This window comes from Myotis myotis, unplaced genomic scaffold (genome assembly GCF_014108235.1).
Source record: "Myotis myotis isolate mMyoMyo1 unplaced genomic scaffold, mMyoMyo1.p scaffold_m19_p_13, whole genome shotgun sequence".
Lineage (NCBI taxonomy): Eukaryota > Metazoa > Chordata > Mammalia > Chiroptera > Vespertilionidae > Myotis > Myotis myotis.
The window spans coordinates 53,545,788-53,561,247 of NW_023416317.1; the positions used below are offsets into that span (position 1 = coordinate 53,545,788).

At 53.2% G+C, this 15,460-nt stretch overlaps 1 protein-coding gene and 1 pseudogene across 2 annotated transcripts in view; one reads left to right on the forward strand and one right to left on the reverse strand.

Moving 5' to 3' along the window:
* The window catches only part of LOC118668394 (contactin-3-like), a 120,480-nt gene extending 117,564 nt beyond the window's left edge, over positions 1–2,916 (reverse strand). For both annotated transcript variants that reach the window (XM_036333330.1, XM_036333329.1), the window contains exon 1: positions 2,795–2,916. The gene's annotated coding sequence lies outside the window, so the exon portion shown is untranslated. The remainder of the gene's footprint in view (positions 1–2,794) is intronic.
* Positions 2,917–3,093: 177 nt separating this feature from the next.
* The window catches only part of LOC118668627, a 40,205-nt pseudogene continuing 27,838 nt past the window's right edge, over positions 3,094–15,460 (forward strand).

Sequence of the window (15,460 nt, forward strand, 5' to 3'; positions counted from 1 at the left end):
GGGTGTATGGGAGACAGATGCTGCGGGGATAGAGGGTCGGGGGTGGGGGGAGGGGGGGAGGGAGAAGAGGCAGAGCAAGGACTGAAAAACCAAACACCACTTAGCCCACTCGGTCATCTCCGAAATGTTTATTCCAATCAGATCTGAACCTGAGACCTGTGATGCCTCCATTTCAAAGACCTCTGGTACCTTAAAGGAGCCTGTGGCCCAACATGCCAATCACTGCCCAACGTCTCTGCAAAAAGGATGCTCTCTGGTGCACCAAGATCAGGCATCCGAAAGGGAAACGTCCGCCACCGATCACGGCGTATTACATGCGGGTTGAAACCAGGAGACATGCTCACCCTCAGAGGGACAGAGTAACTCCGGCCGATCAGCCGGCTTCAAGGCGGACGGCTGGAGTGACTGATTCTGAGGGGGCAGACACACGCCCACAGCATCAATAAATCCCCCGCCATCTGATTCTCTCCCAGAACATAAAATTAGCATGACTTCACTGCTAATGACTTACTGACTGGGGACAGGGCAACAGAGCATCGCTCCTCTGTCTGGTGACATGGCCACAACACAGTGATATATGTATGTCGTGCAGCATGAGAAGGTGCAGGTACAGAACTAGTTGGTTTGGCTCAGAGGACAGAGCGTCGGCCTGTGGACAGGTCCTGAGATCGATTCCGGTCAAGGGCACATGCCCGGGTTTCGGGCTCAATCCCCAGTAGGGGGTGTGCAGGAGGCAGCTGATCCATGATTCTCTCTCATCATGGATGTTTCTCTCTCTCTCTCTCCCTCTCCCTGCCTCTCTGAAATCATTAAAAATATATTTAAAGAAAAAGAAAAGGTACAGTTGTATCTCTATACTATTTCAGCGCAAATTGTAGTAGGAGCTGATGAAAACTTCAAGTTGGACGCTTAAATTGCGCAGGAAAAAACGAAGCTGGAAGATGTGCACTGGGTGTGGGGGAAGGATGGGGAACCGAAACACGAGAAAGACTTATTTGGTATGAAATGTGACCGTGAGGGCATCGAGCACAAATGAGCCAGGGAGAGGCTACACAGCGTGCTGTCCACAGCGGGTCTCGGCTCCCCTGAGCCTGCGGGGCACTGGGTCCTATGAAAGGTGCTGTGGCCATTTTAAGGAGCCCTCGGGCTCTGTGGCTGTGTCATGAAGGGTGTTTAAAAGTTACACTCCTCCGAGAAGTGCACTTCCAGGCTCCCCGGGTTGAGGCTGACATTAGTGACACCCAGACAGGGAGAGGGACATGGGGATGGACGTCACTGTCTGAGGCTGCGGCTGCCGAATCTATCAGCCGGCCAGTCAATTAGCCATGCGGTATCTCCACCGGCCCATCTCCAGGCGGGAGCAGCCGACCGGCCTTCACCTGAACACTGTGCAGCCACCTGCTCGAGGTCCCTGGCGGGTACAGATGCGTACAGGGGTCCCACTGCGGCCTGTCCCACCGGGACCTGTCCCTGGCACATACTGGGGCTTTTGCACATGCTGTCCACATGGTTATGACGATTCACCTGCCACTTCCTCCCTGGTCCTGCGACCCACAGAGGGTTAAACCCACAAACTCACAGGCCAGGGCATGGGAGCCAAAGTCATGCTACTGTTACCAAACACAGCCAGCAATGCAAGAGCAACACACTGGAGCGATACTGAGACAGAGTAGCTCTTTCCAAAGCAATTATCCCTCCTGTCAATCTCCGAAGGCCCTGACTCATTGTTCGCATTAATTCCTGTTTTTAATCTATTTACAGATCAGGATTCTTTTCAGCAAGCACGCTATTCGTCTCTGTGGGGGCAGACACAAACCACAGCGTGCACAGCCTCCCTAATATTTTTAGGTTTTTTTTTCCTGCTTCATCATTTGAGATGATTTCTGGATTTACCTACTCACCATGGGAGCCAGGGCTTCCGACCTCTCCGCACATCACACATCCCCCGTCTGCCTCGCTCCTGCTCACTGCTTCCCCCAATCTTGTTGCAGGTGACCAGGCTGCCCCCCCTTCCCCCGCTTCCCCAGGGCTCCGAAGAGGGACTGCCACTCCTCGCCTGAGCGGCACCATTTATTATGAAATCATTGCTGTGGAAGCATCTCCTGCCTGCAAAGCCATAAGCAAATGCAATGCGGGGAAGGGGCACAGACCGGCGGCCCGAGCAGCTGTGCTCAGTGGAGCCCAGAGGCTGCCCGTGCGTCTCTGGCACCATAGCCGGTCCCTGCAGCGCGGAGACCCGGCGCCCGGCAGCCGCCGGGTGGGATCTGGTGACCCACGCGCGTGGGATGCTTTGCAGGCTTTCTTTAGAGAAGGGGAAGCAGCGGAGACCCAGGTGCGAGCTCAGGAACCCAGACTGCACTCGGTGCACCAGGGCAGACCTGGAAGTGCAGAGGCAGCTGAGAAAACTTGATCTCTAGGGAGGAATCCTGCGCCCGGTGTCCCCAAGCCCAGAGGGAAGGGGGTTCCCGGGCTCACCGCTGTCACCCTCCTACAAGACCAGGGGCCACGCCACGGGGGCTCCTTCTCTGTGTACCGAGGGTTAGCAACTTCCGCCCCCCCCACCCCCCAACTTTCAGCGCTAAAGGCCAGTCAGAGGGCCAGGCGGGCATAGCCCCCGCTGGATCCAGGTACCCATCGTTTTACCGCAAAACAGCCCTCTCCTGAAGGGAACACGAGCGCCCCAAAGCACGCGGGCTAGAGACTGCCTCGTCTTCCCCAAACTTTGCAGCCCGTGGGCCACGAAGCCAGCGTGTCCCGTCGGTCCGGCGGCGCGAGGACGGACAGCCCGACCTACCTGATCCCAGGGCCGCCGTGCGCCTTCAGGGTGCGCGCCGTCCCCACCCGGCGGCGCCACCCCGCCGGCCTGGCTGTGCGTCTGGGCAGCCGCGGTCCTCCTGCCGGCGCCTCCGCCACTCGGCTCCGAGAGGGGCGGGACCAGGCGGGGGGCGGGGCCAGCGCGGCGCCGCTGAGCAGCAGCCAACCCGGCCCCGCGCCCGCGGCCCCGCCCCGTGCGCCCACGCCCCCGGCAGCCCGCGCGCTCCATTCCCACGCCACGCCCCCCGCGTGCTCCGGCCCCGCCGGACTCCACGCCCCATGAGCGCCTCGTGCCAGCGCCACGTCCCGCCCCCGGGCGCCCGCGCCCCGCCGTACCCCACGCCGCACGCCTCGCCCGCGCTCCGCACGTCCAAGTGTGTCTGGCCTGCGGGCCCGAGGTGGCGCTGGAGGGCGGAGAGCCGCATGTCGCCGCTGGGTGGCCTCCGGTGCACACCGCTGGCCCGGAGCGCGGGGTAAAGGTAGGGATGGCACCTGGCTGCGCTCCGCACCTCAATGTGAATAATAAAGCGGGTGGTTGCTCCGGTGCACTGCGCCCCAGGCAGTGGCCTGCGCCCTGGAGGGGAATCAGTTCTCGGTTTCTCCCCAGAGAACTCTGGGTCTGTGACTCTGCCCTGATTCAGTGAGTGGAAATTCATTGGCCTCGGGCTTCCAGGAGTCAGATCTGAGACTCATCACAGTTGTATTCGTCCTATGAGGGACCCTGTGCGGTTAGGGTTGCGCACCTGCATGTTTCGAATCACCTCCAGGCAATGGCTGGTGGCAGCACCTGGACCCAAATGAGCAGCGCGAGTTCCTAACAGCACCTGTGTAACGGCATGAACAGTAACTGAAACTATTGGGGACAACCTGTCTGTCCATCACTGGGAGAGTGATGCACATGCCCTGGGGACAGGCGTGGGAATATTCGGGGGAGCCCCTCACAGGGGTGACCTTCAGGAGGTCCTCCTAGAAGGAAGTTGGTTCCGGAAAAGCACAGTTTTCTTGCTTGCATACATGTATGCATGCCGATGCATTCACCATGTCTAGAAGGCTGTCGCGGGACACTAGCAACAGTCCTCGTGAGTAAAACCGAAATTGGGGCTGACTTTTAGAATTCTGTTTTTGTCAACCGAAGGTGACTCCCACCCTCTGGGGTGTGGTGAAAGGAGAAACTTTCTTCAGGTGAATATTTTGGGATCAGGGGAAACTGCCTCTGGAGGGCCCAGGGGAGGTCTCTTAGAGTGCCACCTGGCTCCCTGATTGGTCCATCCTTATGCAAATGAGGAATCCAAAATTTGCATAGTGTGGTCCCAGTAACACTGCCCTGGTTGGGATGGCATGTTCTGATTGGTCATTAGGTAGCTGCTCTGATTGCTGAGGAAAGATGCAAATGAGGCTATGGCTGTTCAGCTCCCATTGGACGGGCAGGTCTCTCAGCCCATTGGTTGAAAGAGGATTCCAGGGACCCCTTTATAAGGGTCGCCCAGTCAGTGTGTGGCTTTTCCCTGAAATGCATGTGTGAGAGGTCTGGCCAGCAGGGGACGCTGGACTCTGGGCAGGAGTCTGGGCCCAGGGTGCACATTTTAAAGGTTATAGTGTCTTAAGTTTCTAGTTTACTTGTTGGCTTACCTAGACTAAAAGGGAGCTTCCAGCTCTGTGCTCTGTCCTCTCCTCGCTCCTAGTCCTCGTACTGGAGGGGCACACCCCTCATCAAGGGCAGCGACCTGGGCACAGGAGAGCCCAGGGGGCGTGAAGGGAAAGGACCCTTTGGACTCCTGTCTCTGGAAAAACTCTCCTTCAGGGGATTTGAAAGACAAGAGGGAGGTAGAACCCAGGCCCAGGGAGGCAGGGTGGAAGGACCTGCTGCAAAGGCCTGACACTAGGGGGCAGTGATGAGCTCACACACCCCTTACCCAACCCCCCCTTCCCCCCTTCCCACCCTCACCCCAAGAGCACACCTGGGGACTGGGATACCCTGGGGGGGAGGGGGGGTGGCGAGCTCTGTCCCCTGTTGGCTACGTTTGTCTTCTCCTCTCACTTTGACAAGATACTGTTCTTCCTTGTAGGAAGAATGGCTGCATTAAAAAAAGGAAAAAGAAAAAGCTGAGGGGATTAGGTTTTAAAGGGGGGAGGCAAGGATAGATAGCGCTCACTATTATAAATAAAAATAATGTGCTTTCTTTCGCCCATCAGAATTAAGTTGCAGTAAATTTGGGCTTCTTAAGGTCTCTGTACTTAACCAAAGGGAAAAAACTGGAATAGGTACCCGGAGAGGTGGTTTATGGCGGCTTCCCTGGTTATTGGCTACTGTAAATCACCCTTTGCTTGCGGTCTGGGAGCATGCTGGCAAGCCCCCGGAGTGGGACGGAATGTTTGATTGGGTAGAACTGGTGAATTCTGGGAAGAACCCAGAGGACAACATGCAAATGATGCCCGTGCCTGTGGTGCACCTAGCGACTGCCATGACAGCCCCCTGCCCACATCCATCACACGGTGCCTCTTCCCAGCGTTCCCAGGGCGAGGTCTCACAGTGCGTTTTCCTCTAAGTCTTAAGAGTCTCAGACAGTGGTTCTCAACCTCCTGGCCCTTTAAATACAGTTCCTCATGTTGTGGTGACCCCCAACCATAAAATTATTTTGTTGCTACTTCATCACTGTAATATTGCTACTGTTATGAATCGTCATGTACATATCTGACATGCAGGATGGTCTTAGTCGACCCCTGGGAAAGGGTCGTTCGACCCCCAAAGGGCTCGCGACCCACAGGTTGAGAACCACTGGTCTAATACATCTATCCGTGCCCTGCCTAGTGGGAAGGGAGAGAGCATTTTCATCAGGCAGGAGGGGGGACTGGCCCCAGGCAGCAGAGCGACAGGGCAAAACAGGACAGCATTGAATTCACATGAGAGAGAAACCTAAGCCTGAGCCCCTGGACACTCTTGCCCCTCCTCCCACCCCCACAAGTCATTAGTCATTTCCAAACTCGGACCACACTGCCGGAGCTGGGGGAAGCGGATTAGTGCTGGAAGGCGATTGAATGGACGTTGAGTCTGTGGTTGCCCTGGGGTGAGGGGGAGCGTGCACATCCTAAATGTCTAGGAATGGCGATGGACATTTAGTGTGAGCCCCCTGTCACCGTCAGAACAGGTGAGATGTGCGTGAATAGGTGTCTGTCAGAACAGTGGTTCTCAACCTTCTGGCCCTTTAAATACAGTTCCTCATGTTGTGACCCAACCATAACATTATTTTCATTGCTACTTCATAACTGTCATGTTGCTACTGTGATGGATCGTCATGTAAATATCTGATATGCAGGATGGTCTTCGGCGACCCCTGTGAAAGGGTCGTTCAACCGCCAAAGGGGTCGCGACCCACAGGTTGAGAACCGCTGGTCTAGAGCGAGAGAGGGATCGTTTCATTCCCTCCCTCTGTTCCAAATGGAGCGCATGATGTGAGCCAGCCAAAAACCTGCTATTTACCAAAAGTTGATACACAAGAGCAGGTTTAAATAAAATTCCCATCCAATTTCTGGGCCGGAAGCCCAGGAAATTAAAAAAAAAAAAAATTAAAGGCACATGTGGGTCTGCTCAGCGTGAGGGCTGGATGGAGCTTTTATTGCCTTTGGCCTCCACTGAGTGTGGCATCAGAAGCCATTCTGCAATCAAGTTTCAGCAGCCGTGTAGGTGGCAAACCCTCTTTGTGGGGTATTACAACTAAGAAGAATGACTTCCTTTTTCTATGGCACCTTTTATGTCGAAGCCTTTTGAAGCGTGAGCTCATCTTCCCGTCACTGAGGCGCCCCGTCCGGGCAGGCCTCGCGCAGCTGTTTCGTGCCGCCGACACCACACACGTGGGGTTTGCTTGCCTGGTTATTGAGAGCAGCTGAAGGCAATGAAAACAGTACCTGCTGGACCCACAGACCGGCCTTCTCAGGTCAAAGCAGGGATGGGAAGGTAGTGACGTTCCGACGTCGAACCTGCCCGTTTCTCCAGGAAGAGGCATCCATCTTTCAGTGACCTGGGTGCAGCCCTGGTCCCGCCCAGGGTCCCCCTCACGTGAGTCATGCAGTTTGCAGAATTCTCATCTCCAGGGCTGGGATGTGTGGTTCTGACAGGTTTTTTTGGTCTCCGACTAAAGAGTAATAGTAGGTTTTCTGTATCCGACTTGAAAAATAAGACGTTACAATCACTACATAATAGAGGCAAAAATCCTGCCACGAAACATTCGCCTTAAATGTCAGGTTGTGCATTGAGTCCTTATTCAAGCGAGTTCCTCCCTGTGCCGGGGAGAGGGTCCCCTCTGCAGGACTTGGACCCTCGGGTCGCACACAACGCTCTGCATGCGCTTGGGCTGGGCTCCGGATACGCGTCGCCTGTAAGTCACGCCGGTGTCTCCTCCTTGTCCTGCATGCCCCGGTGCGGCATTTGCTTTTTACCGAGTCTTAACTGCCAAGACCCTTCACTAGAATGGAAGCTTCCAGAAGGTGGGGACTTGGCTGTGTTCAGTGCTGTGTCCATGGCTCCCAGCAAGTGCCCTCCCCCTCTCCTGATTGGTGTGGGGAGCTCTGGGGAGGGACCCCCAGGCCTCTGTGTGTTTTGTGTGTTTTTGTTAAACCCCAGGTACCTGGGAACGTGACCTTATTTGGAAATAACACCTGAGGATACTTTTCCATTGCTTTTTAGGGAGAGTGGAAGAGAGAGGGAAAGACAGAGAGAAACATCCATGTGAGAGAAACACATCGATTAGTTGCCTCCTTCTCGAGCCCCAACCAGGGCCCCAGGTCTGGGGAGGAGCCTGCAACCGAGGTACATGGCCTTGACCGGAATCGAACCTGGGACCCTTCAGTCCACAGGCTGACGCTCTATCCACTGAGCCAAACCGCCTGGGACCATTGGTGTGTTTTTTAAATCACTCATGTGATTTGTGCAGCTAAGTTTGAAACACATGCGGATTGACTTGTGCCCCCAAAAGATGTGTTGAAGCGCTAACCCCAGGTACCTGGGAACGCGACCTTATTTGGAAATAAGGGCTTTGCAGGTGGAATTAGTTAAATTAAGAGGCAGTCTCACAGGATTGGGGTGGGTCCGCATGGGATGGTGGAATTGGACTCAGACTCACAGACCTGCAGACCCGCCCTGTGAAGACAGAGACAGACAGACACAGAGGGAAGACGGCTGTGTGAGGGGGAGCCTGGGGTGGCGTAGACAGTGCCCTGAGCATGTTTGCGTGTTGTCCTTTCCCACTGTCTCTCTTTCATTCCTGCTGTACATCTGCTATTGGAAACCACTCGCCATCTATAGTCTAGAGCCCCAATTTAGCTCACGTGCGAGGGGCAATTAGTATTTATTAGAGAACAGTGTTAATTTTACAGGCGGTCACAACCTCCCTGTTTTGAAGACGTTTGTATGCATTTCGTTGTTGTTGTTTTTTAATTAGTGTTCTCATCTGTGTCTTTCTCTTAGGGAACAACTTTTAATCCACATGTTTGAGGAGGGGCGTCAGGGTTCTTAGGCAGATGGCTCTGTGACTCACGCACGGCCCTCTAGAGCCAAGTTTTCCTCTCCCCCACTGTTCATCTCCTGTTCCCGCCCCGCTTTGTTTTTTTTTAGAGGGTTCTTGCATATAAAATTTAGATCATTAACTTGAAACAAGGAATGGCAGAATCTCAAGACTGACATACGGTATGGGAAAGCAGCCCGGGGCTACACACACTCCCAGGCTGTAACCCTCTCAGGGGCGGCTTTGGCTGAGAGCCAGGGACTCTGCCCTGAGCTGGGCACGCTGCCTGCTTGCTTCCCCCGAGGGCAGCTCTCTCGTGAACCCTGCTCTTCACCAGGCCGCCAGGATCAGAGCCAGTCTCAAGAGGAGCAGCCGTCGTAAACACTCACGCCTCGCCAGAGACTTAGCTGGACCAGGAAGGAAGCGTCGTGGGGATCTGTGCCTGAGATGTGCCAGTGCAAGGACAAACCCCATGGCCAACAGGAAGCTGGAGGCGGCCAGTGTGTAAACCGCAGGCTGGGGGTGGCATCGGGAGAGCATCATTCACTAAACGGATGTTTCTGTTTTATTCCGCGTCTCATTTCTCTTCCTCCCAGACGGCCTGTGGATTCCCAAACATCCAGGGTGTTTTAAAGCCCGGGGTGTTCCTGATGCCCCGCTGGTTCTCCTGGGGTAACCGCGGCCATGCCCACCGAGGCGGTGAGACCGGCGTTTTCTGGGAGAGCACAGCTGTGCGCTCACAGGACCGGTAGGAAGGCACCGGTGCTTTCTGGAATGGTGTCTGGCTTGCCCTGGAAACCACTTCGTCGGACTTCCCCCCCTTCCCCCGCCCCCCATCTGAGAATAAAACATTGGGCTTCAACCTCAAGTGGGTGGTGGCATATGGGCCCCGATGAGTCAGGCAGCATTCTGGATGCGGAATCTGGCATACGCGCAGCATGGGGAGATATGTCTCGCCTTCCTTGTTTCTCCCTTTACTGCTCGCTAAATGGAACTGCGAGGCCGCCAGCCGCTCATCTGCCGCAGCGATGGGAGACGGGACGTTTGGGAAGCGCTGTTGTCGTTCGGAATCTGTCTGAAATGTGCTTGGCTGGCTGTTCGGAAACCAGGCCCTTAACCGTGATGTGCGGTTTGTGCTCTGAGCAGGATACTCCGCTGGTGGGGTAAAAGTCCCCCTTCGCACCCACACTCAACCTGCGGGATTAAAACACCTGCAGCCCTGGCTGGTCACTCAGTGGTTAGAGCGTCGGCCGTGGACCAAAGGGTCTGGGGTTCGATTCCCAGTCAGGGCACGTACCTGAGTTGCAGGTTCAATCCCCAGCCCCGGTCGGGGTGTGTGCAGAGGCACCGGATCCATGTGTCTCTCATGTCGATGTTTCTGTCTCTCTTTGTGTCTCCCCCTCCCTTCCACTCTCTCTAAAAATCAATGGAGCCTGGCCGGTGTGGTTCAGTGGTGAGCGTTGACCTAAGAACCAGGAGGTCGCAGTTTTATTCCAGGTCAGGACACATACCCGGGTTGCAGGCTCCCTCCCAAATAAGGGGCATGCAGGAGGCAGGCGATCGACGATTCTCATCACTGATCTTTCTCTCTCCCTCTCTCTTCCTTCTTTGAAATCAATAAAAATATTTTAAAAATAAATAAAAATCAACGGGAAAAATATCCTTGGATGAGGATTTAAAAAAACAAACAAACCATACAAAAAACCCACCACGTAGCATATGGCTGTCAGAAAGTTGCTGGCTGTGCGGACTGAGCCTAAGGTTAGCCTTTCATGACTGCACTGACCTTCCTCTGACCCTGCTTCTGCAGGTCCCCGTGGAGTCACTTCCTTGGTAATTTCCCGCGATGACCACTGTGCTGGGCGGTGTCCTTTAATTGGCCTTCCTCCTCATAATCAAGCCCGCCCGCATGGAGCCGGGGAGGTTTGCTGTTTGAATTAGTGAGTGGGCAGGTTTTTAATACGCGGTCATGCAGTCCCAGGGTGTCAGACTGCGCATCCTCTGCTGGGGAAACGCAGAGCCTTCCGGCCCACTTGGGGACGTGTGGGGCTGGGGACACGTGGACACAGCCTCGGACAGGAAGGCACTTGTCTCCTAACGCCTTTCATCCCGCACTTATTCTGAGAAAATGTTTCTGCGACTCTCCTGCAAACACGATCCACTGTGACATTTAAATGCACGCACATGAACCTGAAAAGATGCAGGCTTACCATTTTATGGGAAGCACAGGACTGAAAAATCCCTTCCCAGCCATCCCACTGGGCACGTGGATTGTGGGGACCCAAGTCTCTTTTTGTGTAAACAGTGTAAATGCTGTACCGTCTTCCCGGGAGCGAGGAGCGTGTCCAGCCGTGCCCACGGGCACCCACATCACGGGGGGGCTCCACGCGTGGCACAGGCAGCCTAGGGTTATTCAGGTTCAGGCTGATTCCCAGAGTGTTTGCATAAGACGGAAGAAAGGAGCGCTTTCTGAAACATTCTCCCACTCTTAGTCATGACAGGTGACAGTCCCTTAGAGTGAAATGATCGCCGAGAGTGACATGTTTTAAAAGGAAGAATATTCGATGCAAACAAAGCTTATTTCCCGTGCCGACACCTGGGGGCTGTCCTGGTGGCTGTCCTGGTGGCTGTCTGTTGAACATGGTCGGACGTATCCGGGTCCCACACACCCGGCCACGGCCGAAAGCGTATTTCAGCCCCACGGCTGTCGCCGCCTCTGGAGCTGGGAAGCTCCGTATCTTCTAATCTGCGGCTATTTTTCAGGTCATCAGTCCTGTTTCCAAACCTCCGACAGACCCTGGTGGTGGTAATTAGAACGGTGCACATCGATCAATCATTATCTTTATGACTTCAATTTTCTCCCCGACGGGCGCCCCGGCCGGAGCAGGCTTCCGCAGACCTCGTCTGGCAGCCTCACTCAGCAGGCCCGGCTTCATCGGATGAGTAAAATGGGAATCCTCAGATGTTAAATGGAAAAGACAATGGTTTACCCCCAGGAGGGGGACCTTGTGGACAAATGGTACATTCTGATTCTCTATCTCTATCTCTCTTTCTTCCTCTTTCTCTCTCTCTCTCTCTCTCTCTCTCTCTCTCTCTCTCTCTCTCTCTCTCTCTCTCTCCCTCGCCAAAAACGAAAAAAAAATCACTAAAATCAAATGCCCGACCGGTGTGGCTCAGTGGTTGAGCGTCAATATATGAACCAGGAGGTCACAGTTCGATTCCCATCAGGGCACAGGTTCGGGGTCGTGGGCTCCATCCCCAGTAGGGGGCATGCAGGAGGCAGCCAATCGATTCTCTCTGATCATTGATTCTGTCTCTCTCTTCCTCTCCTTTCCTCTCTCTGAAAAATCAATAAAAACCTATTTTAAAAAGTGCTTAAAGTCACATATTAACACGTTAAGCGCCCAGCCTGTTTTGTCTTCCGGATGGAAAGGGTAGTGTCAGTCACCGGTGACTGGGCGCTTAATGTGTTAAAATAGCAAGTCTGAATGTAGATAAAATGACATGTCTGTAACTTCGATGTTGGTCTTTAAGGCCCCCTGGGGACGTGGTTCTGGGCTGCGCTGGGGACGGGGTGCAGGGACAGGAACCCTGGGTTTCCCTTCGCTGCTGGCTTCACGGTTGGCGCCATGAGACTCCGCACAACCCGCTTCCTTACCCGCTTTCTCGCCCACCTTCCAGGTGAGGCTGGGGGAGAGCCTGTCTCTCAAGGCCTCAAAGTGCAGAGCTTGTCCGCTTACTAACATGCTGACCCGGTGAGCATCTTCCCTGCCCATTTCTGCTGCTTCACCTCAGACTCCCCCCAGCTCCTGAGCAATCATTAGCCATAAATATTCTTTTCCCGTGAGGTCAGCATAATCTGACTTTTTCCCTAAGGCTGGGACTGATCTCATTAATTATGTAATTCATTTCAATTAGTTAACTGATGGTGTCACATACTCGTCTTTTCATTATGTGGATTGACCTGTTCGATACCCAGTCGGGGCACGCACCCTGGTTGCAGGTTCAATCCCCAGTTGGGGCATGTACACAAGGCAACCAATTGATGTTTCTCTCACATATCAATCGCCCTCCTCCTCCCCCTCCCTCTCCCTCTCCCTCAAGTATGTCCTCAGGTGAGGATTTACAAAATAATGGTGGATTTCCCCAAGCTCGGTGTTCTGGGCTGTGACACAAACCCGCTGTGTGTGCAGCCCAACATGCTGAGGACTGGAAACAAGGGGAACTGATGCAGACACATTCGTGCTGTTGGCTGGGCTGTGAGTAATATTCACAGGTCATTTGTCTGTGACCCGGGAGACTCCTGTCTTCGTCAGCACCAGGTGTCGTGACAGGGCCGCGTTGGAGGATAAGTAGTGTAGAAATCAAATCCCAACCGACAAGATGTGTGTTAGCTCTGCCACAATTTGGGGGAAGGAGCAGAAAGATAGGACGTTGCCTTTGAAAGAATTTAAGCTAGAGATTTGCCTGAGTACAGACAATTAACTTTCAGTGTGATTTTTAATGAGGAAGAACATACGAGAATATTATTAATATTTGGTTCCCATCTGTGAGGAGGTGCAAAAATATCATTGGATTACTTTCAGAGCGATAATAATACATCATCTTTTGGGAAAAAAAAAAAAAAAGCATTTCTGTTCTATGTGAGGGGACTTTCATCTTGAATTTATAATGTGGAAGTAAAAATAAGCACTTTAGTTTTGCTGTATTCTACTGGGAAGCTCTGCTTTGCCTAAGGAGCTGTGCCATAAATAGATTTTTCCTAAGATATTATAATTTCTATAGTTTTTATTTACTTTTCATAATAATAATACATTAAAATCCATAGATCTCTAAGAACTCAAGTTCATTCATGGGAAAGATTGGATATTATGATACTTCCTTTCTTTTAAACGTTGTCATTTTCACTAACTTGTACTCTCGGGAATTTTCTGACTCAAACTGCAAGGGATTGTTATTTTATTCAGGTCACAGGAAAGACTCCCCGAGGGACTGACTCCGGGAACCTGAGGCCTTTCCAGGGCAGGAGCCAAAGCTGCAGCCCCCTTTCTGTGCACGTGGGGGGCTCGGGTGTCTGCACACCTGGCGGGCTCAGTGGCACGGGCTTCCCCACAGACGGAGCGGCCACTCCAGGTCACCTGACCCATATCAGCTCTTCTCATCCTGCTCTTGAAATTTGGGAGGAGAGAAGGAGTTAAAATAGAGGCTATTTGTCCGTCAACATAAAATCCTGGTAACTGAGCTAATTTTTCCCCCAGCACATTTGTTTTGGTTTAAGATTTTTTTTTTTTTGAAGGTTGATTAAAGGACCAATATCATTTTCCTTAAGTACATTCTTTAATATTACAGGTGCTGTGACCTGATTGTCAATAAACTTATTTTAAAAACAAACAAACCCTGGCCAGTGTGGCTCAGTGATTGGGTATCATTCCCAGTCAGGGCGCATGCCTGGATTGCAAGCTTGATCCCCAGTAGGGGGCTTGCAGGAGGCAGTTGATCAATGTTTCTTTTTCACATCAATGTTTCTCTCCCTCTTTCTCCCTCTCCTCCTTCTCCTTCTCCTTCTTCTCCTTCTCCTTCTCCTTCTCCCTCTCCCTCTCCCTCTCCCTCTCCCTCTCCCTCTCCCTCTCCCTCTCCCTCTCCCTCTCCCTCTCCCTCTCCCTCTCCCTCTCCCTCTCCCTCTCCCTCTCCCTCTCCCTCTCTCCCCCGTCCCTTCCTCTCTCTCTAAAAATTAATTTAAAATCTTTAAAAATGTGTAGATAAATGTAGTTATTTAATGTTCTACAAGATATGTTTGGAGCCTCCCTGTGACATTCTGCAGGGATGAAGGTCTCACTGATGACGGTGGCTCAGTAACATTCTCCCGGGACCGGTGTCTAAATGCCATCTCTCCGTCCCTGGTTACAGCTCACCTGAGGAGCAGGTGCGGCTGGGCTCTTGCTCAGCCTGGATGAAATGTGGGGCCCAGCTTTCACCTGCCTCCCTCTTTCGTTCTGCAAGGAACCCCAGGGCCGCGCGCTTCCCCTCGCCTGCGCTTCTGTTCCCTCGCTCTTGAGCCTTCCTCCTGTTCTTTCCATGGGAGGGCATCCTCTCCATTCCAACCCCGTATCCGCTCTCCCCTGGCCATCGGGCAGCTGATTCCCAGGGAGACCTCGCACTCTGGGGTCCTGCTTTCTGGAGCATCTAACCTCTCTCTCTCCTGAGCAGTCAGCTGATGTTGTCATTTGAATTTTTGTTCTGCAGCAGCCTTTTTCTGTTGCTTCTCCCATCGAGGACCTGCACTCGAAAGCTGTAAAACGCAGACACTGCCGGGCGATGCCATGTCGTCAGTACACCTGGTGCTCACACAACCTGGGTATCATTTTCCGGGGATGGAGCTGTTGTTACTGTTTCCCCCCTTTAGACCTTGTCGATACTAACTAGCAAATCACCTAATATCCACATCTGTTCAAGCAGACGGGTGGTTTAATAGCAGCAACTTAAATTTCAGTTGGGATTCAGGTCCATGTGAAGAAGGATGTGGAGAGGCTGATGGGACGTGTGCTGGGTTGAATGACTTTCCCCTCATCCTCTCTGACCCAATGGTGAAGGACATGGGGTGGTCACCTCACTGCTGACCCTCACCTGCTCTCCAGGTCCTGGATCTGTGACCTTGGGCCAATACCTAAGCCTGGTTTTGTCATCTTTCAAAGAGGACATGGCAGATGGGGGAAGTTCTGTGATGATGTGGTAACTGTTTATCAAGCAAGAGGAAGGAGAACCGATTGCTGGGGACTTGCGGAGGGAGGGAGGTGGTCTTTAGTGGGTTCAGCATTTCAGCTTTTTTATGTTTTTATTGATTTTAACAAGAAAGGAAGGGAAAGTGCGAAACATTGATCGGCTGCCTCCTGCACCCACCCTACTGGGGATCAAGCCTGCAGCCCAGGCATGTGCTCTGACTGGGAAGTAAACTGGCGAGCCACCCCAGTCAGATTTTTAAGACGAGAGAGTCCTGGGGACGGTCGCACAGCAATATGCATGCACTCAGCACCACTGAGCTGCCCGCTTAGCAATGGTGAAGATGGCGAATATGATGTTATGTGTTGTTTACCATGCTTTTCCTTAGAAAGCCACATTGGTATCTGGCCACACCGCCCCCTGGCACAGTA